This window comes from Strigops habroptila, chromosome 11 (assembly GCF_004027225.2).
Source record: "Strigops habroptila isolate Jane chromosome 11, bStrHab1.2.pri, whole genome shotgun sequence".
In the NCBI taxonomy this organism is placed as follows: Eukaryota; Metazoa; Chordata; class Aves; order Psittaciformes; family Psittacidae; genus Strigops; species Strigops habroptila.
This window is the reverse complement of record NC_046360.1, coordinates 13255364-13271581: the sequence shown is the minus strand read 5'-3', so window position 1 is coordinate 13271581 and position 16218 is coordinate 13255364. Positions and strand designations below refer to the sequence as shown.

Genomic DNA, 16218 nt, shown 5'->3' with positions numbered 1-16218 from the left:
AAAGGAAGCTTTGGAGATAAATGCCAGCAGTGGCGACCCTACAGAGGTGGTGCAGTTACTTCAGACAGTAAATCCTCTCTAATACTTGTTAGTAGAAGCTGCATATTGACAATTTGAATGTGCTAAGCTTCAGTGTAATAAAGAATTAAACCCAAAAGTGCCACAGAACATAGATATTGGTTATTATTTGTGAAATGAAGATGTATTTTGCTTCTTATGATAGTTTCTGCAGAACACTGGGGCAATATTTGTGTCTGCAGAATTAATTGTATGGGAAATCGGTGCCGTGGAATCATGTTGAAAGCTGATTCCAAGAGATGCCGACCAACGTGGCACTGGTGGTGGTGGATTGAGGGGTCAAGTACAGCTGGGTCGTAGATAGAGCTGTACATAAAGCTGTGATCAGACAACAAGGAGCACGAAGATTGATACAGGGGATGTTTTTTATGTAAGACAGCTTAAGATGCTCAGAGCAATTACATCTAGAGTTATTAAACTGGGATTATCTCCCTGCTTGCTACCCGCTTGAAACAGCCTAGATGATATGTTTTGTAGAAATTTGGATGTATTACATCTGGATTTTTATGCCAGCAAAATAATATCTGGAGTAATTGTGATGTTTTGTGCTTAAAGGCAAAGGGCTCTTGCAGGCTATATGGGTATCAAAGAAACAAGGAAGACTGAAGGAAAATAAATGAAATTGTCGGTACCATCAGTCACTGATCTGTTGGGTACATTTGATCATTGCTTTTGATCAGGATCAATACTATATAACTTAGCAAATTTCTACTAAGATATGTTTCCAGTTGGTTCATATCCTACTTGGGGAGGAGGGGAGAAGGAAGCAGAACCCAGCCTTTATAGCGATTTTCAGTTGGAAGCTTCATTTGCTGTCAGATTGCATTTAAATGTTACAAGCTAGTGCATTTCCGTGGCCCAGGGAGCTGAGGCTGAGCAGGGCTGCCAGCTGGAGGTGAGATTCCAGAGGGGGATTTCTCATTGTTAATTTGCAGCTTAAACTCGAGTGCTGTGATTTTTATTTAGCAATGGAGGAGCGTGTATGTGGTTTGTGGTAGTTGGGAGTTGCTTTGTACATCCCTAGCATGACAAAGTCAATTAAATATGGCTTTTCTGCTCCTGTTGGAAGTAGGTGAGAACTTGTGTGTGGTTGTAGGCGTTCTGAAGTGGAGGGTTTATCATATCTGTACAATCAGCTTGTTTTTGCTTGCATGAAGAACAGCCACAGCTCTTACAGGCAGTCTTTTGGGTATATAGCTGCATGTGTGCTTACTTTCTGACACGAATTGTTGACAGAAAGGTAAAATTAGGATGTCCATTACAGTATCTAAATGTTAAAACAGCCTGACAACAGATTTCTTCTCCTCCTCCTCCTGCGCTCTGTTTGATAATGATCCCACGGATTCCCTGTCACACTCAGTCAGTATCCTGCAATTCCTTGTTACATTTCAGGAGTGGCCGGTGGGGTGGGTTTGATGCACATGGGAGGAGGCTGTGGCCTGAGGCAAGCACAAAAGGACGAAACACTTCAGTGCTGTGCAAGTGCTGGCTGAAGCTAATGCACGGTGACGTGGGCTGCATGGTCAGCCAGAACTGGGATTCGGCTCAGGGCACATGGGGATTGCTGGGATCACAGTGTCAGCTTGGATTTCAATTAAGTCTTCCCAAAGAGTTCTGTGCGTAGGTCCTTCTGCTTGACAGCAAAGGTCTTTCTTCTGGGATGCATAAATGTACGGTTGTAATTTAGCAAGATGCTAGGAAAAATAGAGGTAGACTGAGCTATAATCTTACAGCTGTGTTTTTAAACAGGATTACATTTAAATAAAATAAAAGCTCAATTTTCAATATTTTTAAATGTATACAGAATCACAGAATCCCAGCTTGGTTTGGGTTGAAGGGACCTTAAAGCTCCTCCAGTTCCAACCCCTGCCACAGGCAGGGACACCTTCCACTAGAGCAGGTTGCTCCAAGCCCCTGTGTCCAACCTGGCCTTGAACACTGCCAGGGATGGGGCAGCCACAGCTTCTCTGGGCACCCTGTGCCAGCGCCTCAGCACCCTCACAGGGAAGAGCTTCTGCCTCAGAGCTCATCTCAATCTCCCCTCTGGCAGGTTAAAGCCATTCCCCTTGGCCTGTCCCTACAGGCCCTTGTCCAAAGCCCCTCTCCAGGTTTCCTGGAGCCCCTTTAGGCGCTGGAGCTGCTCTGAGGTCTCCCCAGAGCCTTCTCATGCATAGAGCTGGAGGCTGGCACATGGAGGTTACCACAACATGTTCCCCGATTATGTTCTTGCATGTGACACTTCTTTTCCTGTGTCTGGCTTCCAGTATCCAGAGGAAGGCAACATTGACCAGGGTGATGTCAGCTTGTGGCTGGTTTGCCCTTTAAGCTACTGAATTAAAAAGAGGAGTGGAAACACTGTAGGTGACCCTTTGTGAACAGATATTCCAAAACACGTCGTGCATGTGTGCATCTGCTGTAACTGATGCTGATGTGACCGCAGAGAAATGCAGCTTGCTGGGAGCAACTGTGCTCTCTGTGGAACGGGAGGGTTACTGTTTGTTGTGCATCTTAGTAGTAGTAGCAGATCTCATAAGCAAGGGAATTACACAAGTTAAGACAAGGAGTTAGAACATACTCCAAACATTGTAAAGCTCAGTTACAGAATATCTCTTTTAAAAAGACATCAAAAAACTATTCTTATTTTCTATTTGGTCAGCTATTCAGTAGCCTTTTGAGTTTGAGATTGGAATGGCACGTGCTGCTTTTTAGATATATTTATTCTCTTTATACCTGCTTTTTCTCCCCAAATGAGTGAGGGCACAGTAACAAAAAGGTATTTAACAAATTATGGTTGAGAGCTAAGTAATGACAGACTTAGAGGAAAAGGTGAAGACTCCTCATTAGGTTGAATGGGGAAGCAGAAGACCACGGAAAATCATCTCAGATTGTGAAAGATGAGATCTGTTCTGTTGCCTGGGTCAATGTTGGGTAGCTGATTTGAATGGAAGGGCTTGGATTTTCTCCATTCCATACACAGTTCAGGTAAGTTTGAAAAGGGGAAGAGCACTTTACATAGTGTTGTAAGTAGTACATGAGTTGCTCATCATTGAACTGGTAAACTTGGGTAGAGGTGCCGCATGACCTCTGAAACCTAAATCAGTGTAGAGGTATCTTTTGTTATTTGAGCTGACAAAGGAAATACTCTGTAGTGGTGGTGGAGTAACTCGGTTTCACAGCTGGCTGGGAGCATCACAGTAGTAGAGTGGGTGAGACAGGCAAGAACTCTCCTTACAATAGTGCTCCCTCCACCTTTGGGTGGATCTTTGGTGTGTTGGTGACTATAAAGGCAGGAAATGGATGGATGTTGATTCCTGCATCATGTGAATGGCCTAATTCCTCTGTAGGTTTTGGCTTGGCAGGTCTGGGTAGGCAGAAGTGCCCATTTGTTCCCCGGTTGCTGTGGGTCTTTTGACTTAATTAAATCCACTTTCAGAAAAGCTAAACTGTTGGGAAAAAGATTAAACGAGACAGTTTTGACTAATTGAAAATGAGAGAAATCCTGGATTCTCTCCATTCTGAAAGCTGTAAATTGACTGTGAATGTTGGGTGTGCTTGATAGTGTATCACACTTCAAATTAAACTAAATTTTCTTCTCTCTTTGGGTATATCTACAGATAAAGCAGACTAACTTGTTATAATCTTAACTACTTTTTAATAGGCAGAGGCAAATTTTATTACTATTTATTCCTGGAGTCCTTGGAGAGCAGAAGTTCAGAACTCTGTGTAGGTAATTATTTTTAAGGGGAAACCACAACCCTGATTGTTTAGAAGTTAAATACTTGCAATTGCTGTGCTGCTGAGGTGTTCCATGGGCAATGAGTGGAATTGGTGAGTCCAAAAGTAGCTGGAATGAAAGGAAGAGGAGGCGAGAGGCACGTAGGCATTGCTGGCATGGGTCACCGCTGCCTGATATTTAAGGTAAGAATTCAGAAGCAACCAAGATGCTTTCAACCAGGGTGAAAAGCTAAATCACAGAAGTGCTGCTACAGTAGTTGCTGAGGAGGTAACAGCCCAATAAAATAAGAATAAAACTAGCTGATTTGTATTATTTTAGGTAGTTACATAGAGAAATATTCAACAATAGCAAAAATACAAATTGTGGTGGGTTTTTTCTGTTTGTGATTTGTACAACAGTTGCTGATTCTTCGACGTGCTTTCCTAGATGAGTTCCTATTCTTGTCCTGCTTACCAGCCCCTTCATTTTGTGTCTGCAATGAAGACGTAAGGATTTATGACATCACGTCAATATCCATGGCAACAGGCTGCAGAGTGAACAACATTTGCATTGCAGAATCAGTGGTGCGGGAGAGGGCTCCTGTTGAAACACAGGGATGTGAAATAGCTCCAACAGTGAACACAGGAGGTGCCTCTGAAGGGGGGTTGTTTTGTAGATGTGTTCTCTCAGATTTCATAAACCTGAGCTTACAAGGGGCTCCAAGTACTAAGAAGTGAGAAGTTGTGTCACTTTTTTTGTGGAATAGAAAGTCATTGTCTCTTCCCGGGCTGTTTCTTTCTTGGCTTTTCATCCAGGGAATCGTTCTCAGTTGGGTCTTCTGTCTGCAGTAACTCTCCTAGAAGAGATCTTTATGGAATAAGACTGGCTTTAAGTTAATAATTGTTACATATATTCAGCCTTAATGGTTGTGAGAAAAGGGGCATATTTGGTGGTCCCAGATAGTCTGTAAAATCTTGATGCATAAGTTGTTACTGTGCGCGTAGTTCCAGAATGGCTCTCCAGTCCTTCACTCATTTTTTCCATCCCCACTGTTGTACACCATGTTGTGTCATCTTCATTTTATTTCTTTTCCCTGTAATGCCTCTGTTTATAAATGAGAATACGCTGATTAAGAAGTTGCTTTTCTGTCACCTTCTAGAAGAGCACCTGCAGTATTCCCTGCTTCAGAGTGCAGATTGACGTAGATGGGTCAAGGGAGGGAGGGCAGTTGTGTTCCAGTGGTGAGTTTTTAGGATCATGGATTGGGGCTGTGTGGTGTCTGTATCCCTGCTGTGCCTGGCCAGCTTTACCAGCCAGCGTGTGCTGGGCTTCTCTGATGGCTCTGTGAAGGGGGAGGAGGAGTCTGAGCACATCTGCGGACATTAATTTTATAGCTGAAGATTCTAGTGTTGAAGGGCGCTGCCAACATAGTGACTATAATAAAAGGTAGTGCTAGTGAAGCTCAGCATTGCAAAACACCACCTCACTGTAGCCCAGTCCCTAATCATTGTGGCAGCCAGATTAATCATACAACCAGAATTCTATGATTCTGAGGTGGCCTTAAAACCTCAGAATCATAGAATGATTTGGGTTGGAAGGGACCTTAAAGCTCCTCCAGGTCCAACCCCCTGCCACGGGCAGGGACACCTTCCACTAGAGCAGGTTGCTCCAAGCCCCTGTGTCCAACCTGGCCTTGAACACTGCCAGGGATGGGGCAGCCACAGCTTCTCTGGGAAAAGTCTGTGCCAGCGCCTCAGCACCCTCACAGGGAAGAGCTTCTGCCTCAGAGCTCATCTCAATCTCCCCTCTGGCAGGTTAAAGCCATTCCCCTTGGCCTGTCCCTACAGGCCCTTGTCCAAAGCCCCTCTCCAGGTTTCCTGGAGCCCCTTTAGGCGCTGGAGCTGCTCTAAGGTGTCCCCTTCAGGAGCCTTCTCTTCTCCAGGCTGCCCCAGCCCAGCTCTCTCAGCCTGGCTCCAGAGCAGAGCTGCTCCAGCCCTCGCAGCAGCTCCGGGGCCTCCTCTGGCCTCGCTCCAGCAGCTCCACGTCCCTCTTGTGCTGTTGCCCCAGAGCTGGATCAGGACTGCAGGGGGGGTCTCCCCAGAGCGCAGCAGAGGGGCAGGATCCCCTCCCTGACCTGCTGCTCACGCTCTGGGGGTGCAGCCCAGCACATGGGGGGATTCTGGGATCAAGCACAAAAATTGGGAAACTTTCCAGGAAAGACCAATTGTGTGTAACAGTATTAGTTAAAAATCAAAGATGACTGAAGTCTGTGAGTTTATGTTCAAACAATAGAAGTAGTGGTCATAGAGATTTTCAAAGATCTTATTTAGCCTTTCTCAAGGGATTGTTACACAGGTTTGATACGGGACACTTAGATTATTTTTCAAGGAAGTTATTCTGGTTTTAAAGTTGTTTCATATCGAGGATTTTATTTTAAAAGTAGAAACTGTTCCTTCTCAAACCTGCCCTCTTCTAATATGTTTATGATTGAATGTGGTCTTTTTTTTTTAACCCTGAAGGTTTATTTTTAGCATGTGTGATCTTGTAGCCTTTTCTTAATCTGAAAACCAGATCCTAGTGCGGAGCCAGGAGCTGGCTCCATGCGGCTCCCTCTGCTGGCAGGCTCTCGGGGGATGACAAAGGTATATTAGCAACCTGCTTCTTCACATTCTGCTCCCCAGATATCAGGCCACTTCCTTGGTGGAACTCAAAACCCGGTGGTGTTTCTCTAAAGCTGTTATTTCACTTTTATGTCAGCTTTAAATAGTGGTAAACTCCAGGATTTGCTCGCAGAAGAGCACAGAGTATTCTCATGTGCTACATGGAGAGCACTGAAATCCAGTAAAGAACAAACAAAATGGGACAATGATGGGTGTCTTGTCTCTGAAGTCTTTACTAGGCTTTTATTTTGTGCCTGTGGCTTTGAAAGTCTGCTGTTCTCTCCAAGAAAGATGTGTGTATGAGGGAAATGGGTTACACTGTCACATTGTTGAAAGGACTTCTTTAAGGCTGTTCTTAATACCCACATTTAAGGTGCATTTTCAATTCTTATCCCAAAAACTAGTAGCAAAACCGAGAGGCTGGAAGCTTCCCTTTTGTTTTGAGAACACAGAACTTCATTTGCAAATCTGACCATAAACGTTTTTGCAGTGATATTCATTATTGCTGAAGCCTGACCCTCTGCTTCTAAGGCATGCAGAAGCATTATAAGCTGAAATTTATTGCTTACTCAAAAAACCTGCCAGCAATATTACATTGGGTTCTGCCTATTGCTGCTACTTTCTATTTGAAATTGGGTGATTGGTGGGTGGGGTTTGAAATGGCCTCAACTTTTGTTTCAGCAAGTTTCTGAGTAAAGAAATTGCAGAGTCAATTTTGTAGGTCACTTCTGTGTAAAAAAATATTATAATGAATTCCAGTAGGGAAGTAGGAACACAAGTAGTAAAATAAGCTTTAAAACATTATTTTCAAGTGATGTATAAACCAGAAGCAAATGTTTGCTCAAGTCTTTTTCTAGTTTTCAAAAAGTAAAGTGAAAAGAAGTTATCTAATATGTTCCACATAGAATGGAATTAGTTCACACCTACAACCTTTAGCTGTTACGCGCTTGTGGTACATGATGTATGTTTAAAATGGGAGGCTGCTGTAAAAGTATTTCCTGTATTCCGTAGTTAAATCACAATCTTGTGTTCTCACAATATGGCATTACAAGTGTGTTAAGGAAAGGAAGGCTTTCCACTGAAAACTGTTATTTGTATAACCATTAGGTTGGGAAAAATAAATAAAGGAAAAGAAGAAAATAGTAGTCTGGGGGCTGTGAGTAGTGACGCGGTACCAGGAGGAAGTGTGAACTGAGAGCAAATAGCGCAACTCTTAATTTGTACGCACTAGAGTAATCTCAAACTTTAGCAATGGAAAACTAAATATTTACTTGGTCAAATAAGCCTGGCACTGAGATGGAAATATTATGGGGTTTTGTTCCACACAGTACAGCCTAACTGGTGGAAGTAAGGGTGGAAGGAAGATTCATGGAGAGACCAGGCATCGTGACACCCTTGAATTTCTCTATAAACCTGTCTTTGAATAGGATGGAGATCTTGTCTTTCTTACACTTATAATCTTAACAGGTCAATTAAAAATGGTGCCAGCCTGCAAGCATGTTGGAAAGCAGCAAACAAGAATGCAAGAAGCTGGCTTTCTCCAAGATGATTATGTTTTCCTGTCTGTAACTGTGCTCATTGTGTAACCGAATGCATTAGCCTCCACGAAATGTAAGAAATGAAAGGCAGCAAGAAGCAGTTCCATTGTTATCACTCCAGGCATGTCTAATGAATCGTGTTTCCATGTTCTCTTGGTCACGCTGCACAGTGCCTGCAGCCAGGGCTGAGCCTCCTGAAAATGCTCCCTAAGAAGCTTGCGGGAGCACGTCGGTGCCGGCCGTGGGGCAGGCAGGGAGCTGCTGGGCATCCTGCTCTCCCTGCAGCCACAGGGATGGTGGCAGCGCTGGTGAGTGGAAGGTTTCTCAGGGTCTTCCTCTTCAGAACTGCAGTGTGAACTGGAATCGTATGTCTTGAGCTGTGCAGTTGTTCTTAAGGCAAACCTGGGTTTGAGAAAAGGGAAGAAAGCATCCTGGTACCGCTTTCGAAATGATGCATCTGTATTTCGAGGGTGACGTCTTGCATATCTTAAAAATGAGAAAAGACTTTTGGTTCCTTTCGCTTTCCAAGTATGGATTAATATGAACTGCATTTTTCCTAAGAACAAGCCTTGTGTTATGCTGGTGATGGCTGAACTTGCTCTAATGTCTCTTTAGAGACTTGCTGCCCTCATACATTCTGTTACTGCCAACAGAGCTCCTTGGCTGTAGGGGATGGGGAAATATGCTCACCATGCTATTGCTGAAAAACAACATTCCTGTTTAGAGAAGAAAGATAAAAGTGCACATTCTCATTGTGTTATCAGTGCAGAGAGGAAGATCTTACTGATGCAGATATAATTCTGTAGTTCTATTTTATCTGAACCTAGGAAGATCAAAAGGCAGAAGCGAGGTGGGGGGTTGTGCAGAATGAGGGTTGCACTGGATGAAAGTCCTATGTAGTCAGTGAAAATGAGAGGAAATGAAGAGAACTTGGAGATTTGGAAGGGGAAGTAAGAGAGCAAATCAAGTTTGCAGAGTAGAAATTGCTTCCTGGGATTAGGAAAGCATAGTAATACTTAAGAAAAATATATTTTCGTCCAATATTTTTGGGTTACTTTATGTTCTTCCTAGAAACTATTGTTTAATGCCTTTACACTGAAGAGTTGAAGAGGGAAATGAGATGAAACAGAAAGTGAAAAGTTCAGAAATGTGGGAGGAAATGCTAGAAACTCCCAAGAGTAAACTTAAGCAAGTACTTCTTTCTGCATGGCGTCCTTAGCCGTGAAGGAGCCACTTCAGAGGAAGATGGGGGAGTCTTCCAAACTCATAGTCCATTTTCACTATGGTCAGGTTAATGCTTTTCGTTTATAGGAAATATCCTCTGCAAAGAAATATCAGGTAGCTTGGAACTAAAACTGCTGAACACAAACAGCCGGTGGGACAAATGGCACAGTGTAAATCAGGGATTTGAGGGAATTTTCTGGCACATGAGAGCAGGGTCTTTTTCTGCAAACAACTTCCCGCTTTACTTTAGGAAACAGTGGAAACCACATAAAAATTCTGCCATATTTATGTTCATTTTTCTTTTTCTTGGGACGGAGCTGGGGATTGTAGAAAGCATTCAAAGCAAAAACCACACACCAAACTTAACTGTTTGGTTTGGAATCTCTTAAATCTCTGAAGTGAGCTGCTCAGCTCCGGCATAGCTGATGCTGCATTCCTACATCGAAAGCAGACTCGAGCTACAATTACACAGCAGTGTTTATACTGATTTCATAGATAAAATTTTGGTTTTGGAGAAGTTAGATATTGCCCTGGATTTTTGAAATAGTTTGAAGCAAACTTCTAAAGAACCAGAAGTGGTTACATACTTTGTGTGACCAGTTTGTTCCTCGTGCCCTTTGAAATGTTGTGTAGTTAACCATGTACTGAGACAATCATAGAATTGGAATGGTTTGGGTTGGAAAGGACCTTAAAGCTCACCCAGTTCCAACCCCTGCCACGGGCAGGGACACCTTCCACTAGAGCAGGTTGCTCCAAGCCCCTGTGTCCAACCTGGCCTTGAACACTGCCAGGGATGGGGCAGCCACAGCTTCTCTGGGAAAAGTCTGTGCCAGCGCCTCAGCACCCTCACAGGGAAGAGCTTCTGCCTCAGAGCTCATCTCAATCTCCCCTCGGGCATGTTAAAGCCATTGCCCCGTGTCCTTTCACACAGGCCTGATTGGTGCTGTGGTGTGTTAGAGTGGGAAGGCAAAAGCAATTGTGCAGGAGTAGAGGAATATGAGAGTATGGGCCAGGAAGAGGGATGAAATGTAGCATTTAATGTGTATTTTATAAAAACAATTTTGTACCTTACCGGGAGTGAGGAAGCGATAAAAGTAATGCTTTAAGTAGTGTGAGAATAATCTTAAGTGCAGATAGTTACCTACCATCTGTTTTTCAATAAATAGCTATTATGCTAATTTGTTTCAATGCACAGAATTAAAGCCTGTAGTATTCCTGTGATACCCAACAGCTGCTGCTTTTGAAGGTTTTATTTATCTTTCTCAAGTGCTGCAATTTTAGTTTCATAGTCAACTCTGCTCCATAGTGTCAGGTTTTGTATAGGAAATGGTGGTCCATTGAAATGCAAACTTGGGTTGTGTCTGAACAGCAATCTTCAGCAATAGTCCTCATCAATAGTCTGATTTCCGTGGAAGCATGGTACTGTTAGGGATACCTTGGTAGGACATTGATTGTAAATGCTTGGAAATGCTTCATGGAACCTCTGACTGCAAATAAACAAACATGAATGGATCAAATGGTGAACATTTCTTCTCTATCGGTTCTTTTCTGGGTGATGAGTTGGCTTGGGAAAGGGAGAACCAAGATGAATTCTCAGTACTGTAAGAGTAAGAAGTCCAATTTCCCTACAATCATAACCAGTGCAAGGAAATTAGATCTCTAAGTGGGTTGAATCTGATTTAGTAATAAGTCAATTTAATCACTAATGACTTCAAACGCAGATTTTACAAGGTGATCAATGGCATTGTAACAATGATCGATCAGGAGCATTGAGTTTAATTGGATTTTTATGGCTATAATATTGTTTTTCAGAATTAATGTACCATCGCGTTGCTTTGTTACTCTTTTAACTCAATTTTTTAGAAGAAATGATGCTTCAAAATGCTAGTTGGCCTTTGAAATATTGTTGTTAGGGCACATTAATAAAAATTAAAATGAGAAGTTAAATGCTTGCTTTTAGTAATTGAATTTCTGATTTTAGATGAGTTATTTGGCCATGTGTTTTTCAAAACTGGATCTATGCAGGGAGAAACCCCCACATTGTTCATGTTTCATGGTAACGAGGAGACTCGGTATCAAAGAGTAAGAATCATAGAATCATAGAACAAGGAGCATCTACCGCTCTGAATATGAATCCTGAGAGCTGAGTACCTCCCCTTCCTCAGCAGTTTGACATAGTAATCTGCCCTCGAAGTAATCTTTGTGTCCCATGTGTCCTGCTTTAATCTATCAGTATTTCTGCAGTGTGCAGCAAGAAATTGATTTTCAGTAATTTTAATGGCTGAATAACTGGTCCTGTCCCAGAGTGTTTTTTCATATTTGCAGTGGCCGATGTGGTAACTGAAGTCAGTGTTCTGGATAATAGGTTTCATTAGTTTTGATGCCTGAGGTAAAAAAGCAGTAGGTGGGAATAAAGGCTTGTTTTTGATGTCTAGACGTTCATTTCAGCTGTTGCTGCAATATGATACATTAAAAGGAAATATGTAACATAGCTCTGAGGAAATATGTATTCTTTGAAACTAATTCTACTTTTAAACTGCAGAAGGCGGCGTGACCTGAATTATTAAAATGGTTGTGGCTGCATTTCTTAAAGGTACAACTCTCTCTGCAGTGCCAGCACAGTCTCAACTCGCCTCCTCTCCTTCCTCCCCACGTTTCTTTTAAGTAAAATATGTCAGTTTGGTCACTGAAGCAGAACAGAGATCTTATTATCTTTCCAGTATCTCTGCTGGGAGACCTAAAATTATTGAAGTATTTGCTTTGATATTTTGCTGTGACTTCTCTCCTTGAAATTTTTATAATGGTTCTTTTTTATTTGAGAACATGGCTGGCTTCATAAAAATTGTTGGACACTTTGAAGACCTTAATATCTCTGACTAGAAGATAAAAAAAGACCCCAAGCCAACTAAGCTGCTCATTAAGGGTGTTTAAATTATAAATTTCCAGAGTAAGGCTCAATTATTGTAGTTACCTTCAATTCTTTTAACATCTGATCTGCAAAAATAAACTTAAAAATGAGCACAAATGGTCTATTCCTTTTTTTGAACCCGTGAAAGCTGAATGTTAACAAACATTTAAAACCTTGATATGTGAAGGGTAAGGACAATTCCCGTTCTGTATGGAGACTAGCAGTGAGATTTAGCACCGCAGTTGTAATCCAGGATGAGAAGTGTCAAATACACCTTTTCTCTTTTGGGGTTTTATTTCTGCCAACATTATCTCGGCAATGAGACAATGAGAAATATTCTCTCTGTGGGTAGTTTGTTTGCAACTGAAACACGCTGCATTGTATTCTTCAGGTGTTCTGGCCAAAAGGCTTTTTACCTTATTCCTGTACACACTTGCACATTGGATGATGGTAGTAGGTACTCAGCTGTAGCAGTAACTATTATTTGGAATACACAGTGCTTTGTCAGCCTACACAGAATTCTTTTATTGCTGTTGGATCTGTTAAAGTATTGCTTTCGTGGTTTATTAGCTTTCCATGAAAATTTTAAGGACTATTTATAGTTTACTTTCTTAACTCTTACACATTGAAACAATTATACCTCTTCAGAGAAATAAATAGAATATTCTTGTAGAAAGCTCAAATGCTTTTTCTTTAAAAAAAAAATAAATATCTCTTTCCCCCTCTTGAAAGGTACCAAAAATCTCACAATTCCTTTTGGATCCATATGCTGCTTTAGTGCTCTTTATCTGCACTGGATTTAAAGAGCTTATAATGAGAATGATAAAGTAATAATAAACAAGTTAGACTGTCTCAAGTGAGCAGTTTATAGAATTACAGTTAATGGCAGAGATGATGTGACCTTATCTTCTTGATTTTCTCTAAGAATCCAGATTTTCAGACACAGGGTATTAATAGACGTAGTTGTTTGTTTTGAGAGGTTGATTTCATTGGAAAAGAAAACAAACAACAAAACCCAACAAACCCCCAACCATCCAACAACAACAAAACACACATAGTATTTGCTTGTTTTGGTGTAGTGGTAAAGTTATCCCTCTATTTGCAGGACATACAGTGAGAAGGGGATGAACTGCCTGTTTTACAAGTAAATAAATGCTGCTCCCAGTTGTTATCCTTGACTACTCTGGAATGTATGCCTGCTTAGAAAAGGTAGTTAGCATATACAGAGAAATACATACACACACACAGAGTGACAGAGTTGTAGGTATCTATCTACATAAATCTGTCAGTAGAGGATCAGTAGATCTCACAGGTCATGTAAGTGGGAAGGAGCTTGGACTTCTGGAGGTCATCCAGGTCTATTCAACATGGGATTGTGCAAACAATAGATCAGATTAGTGACGCCTTTGTCTACCCAGGTCCTACGAAGTAGCAACCCACGTTTCGTCCCATCTGCCTTGCTGCCTCTCTAAAACTCCTGTCCTCCTCTCTTACTTCATGGAGGAAAAAGTAGTTACGTGCTCTGTTGTATACTCTCTCTTACTAAAATTCAATCTTCATTCTTCCCCTACAAGTTTTCATTTTTTTGAGGATGGATTTCACAGCTGTAGTGTAGTGTCAAATTTGTTGCCTCTAAAGAGGAATATTTCAACAAGAGTAACAGAAAATAACTTCAGGACAGGATATAGGTGCTTGGCATAAGAATGTTTCTGAACCTGTGCAGCACCTGCTTTCTGTTCGCTCTGTGCCTGAAAATGCTGTCGGGCAGCACTGAGAGGCTGGTGAGGGCTTGAGTGGAAAGCCTTGAGTGGTAAAAGCATCACAAATCATTATGCAGACAGAGACTGACAATTATTTCCTATCTTCTATAAAGAATTTAAAATATTCTTTGAAATATAGCATCTAGTTACACTGTCACAGTGCAATGAACTTAGCAAATCACAGGGATAGCCTCATCTCTAGTGTTTTGCCAAGTTCTGTTACTGGTCACCATTTGAAGTTTTAACTTGCTCCAGTTATTTAAGCTCTTCTCTTTTGGAGACTGGATCAGGAAGCCAAAGAGCAGAGAGGAAATGAAATGCTGCAGTTCTAATACCCATTTTTACTGCAACAGCCGTATATACACACTTTCAGTTAGTACATTTTGGGTGGGATAAAGAAGTATTATGGGTAAATAGAGTAAGAGTAGTGCATTAATATATCTGGAATCAGAGACATTATTACAGGAAAATAGTTATGAAGATGTCTTGTGACGTCCTTAAGAGTTAAATTTATATGTAATTTATGAATGCAGAGTAATAAGAAACCAATTTGGAAAATTAGAATATTGAGGGATAATACCATTTGAGACTTTGCCCTTTTCCCTGTCCCATTCAACTGCTCTCAGCTAGCCTGATCTTATTAGCACGCTTGACCCTAGGGATATACCTATGAAGACCTCCACCGTGAGGTTAACTTTGCTTTTTCCTGCTTTTCCTAGGCTTTGGGACACATTCCCTTGCATAGTCATTCCTGCTCCAGAGTGCAGGATAACTCTGTTGGGAAAAGTGCTGCCACTTTCTATTCCCTCATTTTCGGTCCCTTCTGCTGGGATCCATTGGCCTTTCATGTCACACCAGTCCTGAGGATAGGGATCTCAGTTTGTGTGAGAGTCATAGGATGGTAAAGCCCAAAGAGGAGCTGTGCCAGTCTCAGCTAGCAGGGCAAAAGAATAAAAGTAATGTCCAGTGCCTAAAGAATTTGGTTCTATTAGTTTGTTGTGCATACTCGGGAGCAGATTGTGAGTTATGATTGAGAACATCAGAACTGGCAGTGAGAAGTTTCCTGTAAAATCGTGAAATAGATTCTTGTCTCTCCCGTTTTGCATGAAGCTCCTAATGCAGGGACAAAACTGGCTCCTGGCACAGATGCTCTGATGGGATTAGAGTGAAACTCAAGAAGAGCTCAGTGGCATGTAATAGTGAATTTGTTTTGACTTTTACAGGTTGTGTCAGCTTCATGACTGTCTAAACTTTTGTCATTTTATTTGCATCAGGGTGAACTCAAGTGTGATCTCTCTCATACTGTAACATAGAAATGTTTACAGATTTGAGAATTGTGGAGTGTTGAAGTGCAAGACCGTACCAGTCTTGCAGCTTATAGGCTTCAGCTGAACTATATAGAATTTATACGTTAACGGTTCTAAAAATGCATGGAGATTCTGGAATTTCTTAGGAATACTGTTTTAAACATGCAATCTGAGGCCATGTGAGGTTCTATCTAGTAAGCAGCTATGGCACATTACTCACTCAGTGTCAGTAAGGTTTTGCAAGCATTAAAGGGCCTTTAATGGTTTTACAGGGAAAGAGATTTGGCTCATTCTTGTGCCCCAAAGCACAAGTCTGCCTTTTCGGTCTTCTGAGGAGGCAACTGTGCTATTCGATAAGGTGATTTAGGTACTAAAGCCCTGGCTTTTTCATTCTTTAAAGGAGAGCGACTCTGTTGCCAGCATTAGCATATCACAACATTACTCGTTCAAAAAATGTGCCTCTTCTTGTTTTGAGGTTCTGTGACTTTCAGTTACTGGGAGAAGCAGCAGAGTAATGAACAATGCTGGGGGTTGACGCTTTGAAGCTGCAGTTGAAGACTGCTGGCAGTAATAGTATTTTTCATACAGCAGAAACCCCTTAGAAGCTTTACTTTAAACTTGATTGTAGAGTAAACTATACTTAGATAATAATCTCTGCATGATAGACATGCTGTTGGAAGGTTTCATCCTTTAAATTGGCCAAGGAGGAGTGTTAAGTATTCAGTTTTTAACATGCTGTAGAATTTTATGCTTGCATTTCTAAAGATCTGCAGAGTATTCCTGTAAAGTTGAAATGACAGAACTCAATTAACGAATTCTTACTCCTTGACAAAGTTGTTTAATCATCTGTTTTTACTCTGCAGCTGAGATTGCATCTTCTGGCTGAATAAGATTTAGAATCTGGTACAGGCATGCCAAAAATAGATTTACTCTTGGTAATTTTAGCATTCAGAAGCAATAGAGTAAGGACAGCAAAGGTTCAGGATAGTTGCTTAACATTGTTTAAGTTATGTAAGTTGATCTTACAC

General features: G+C 41.5%; 1 protein-coding gene across 2 annotated transcripts in view; it reads left to right on the top strand.

The window, feature by feature from the left end:
* Positions 1 to 16218, top strand: part of MED13L (mediator complex subunit 13L) — a 184666-nt gene that overhangs the window by 69866 nt on the left and 98582 nt on the right. The window contains exon 1 of one of the 2 annotated variants that reach the window (XM_030501972.1): positions 12850 to 13332. The exons of the other annotated variant lie outside the window; for it this stretch is intronic. The gene's annotated coding sequence lies outside the window, so the exon portion shown is untranslated. Of the gene's footprint in view, positions 1 to 12849; positions 13333 to 16218 lie in introns of those variants that run through there. 2 annotated transcript variants of the gene reach the window in all.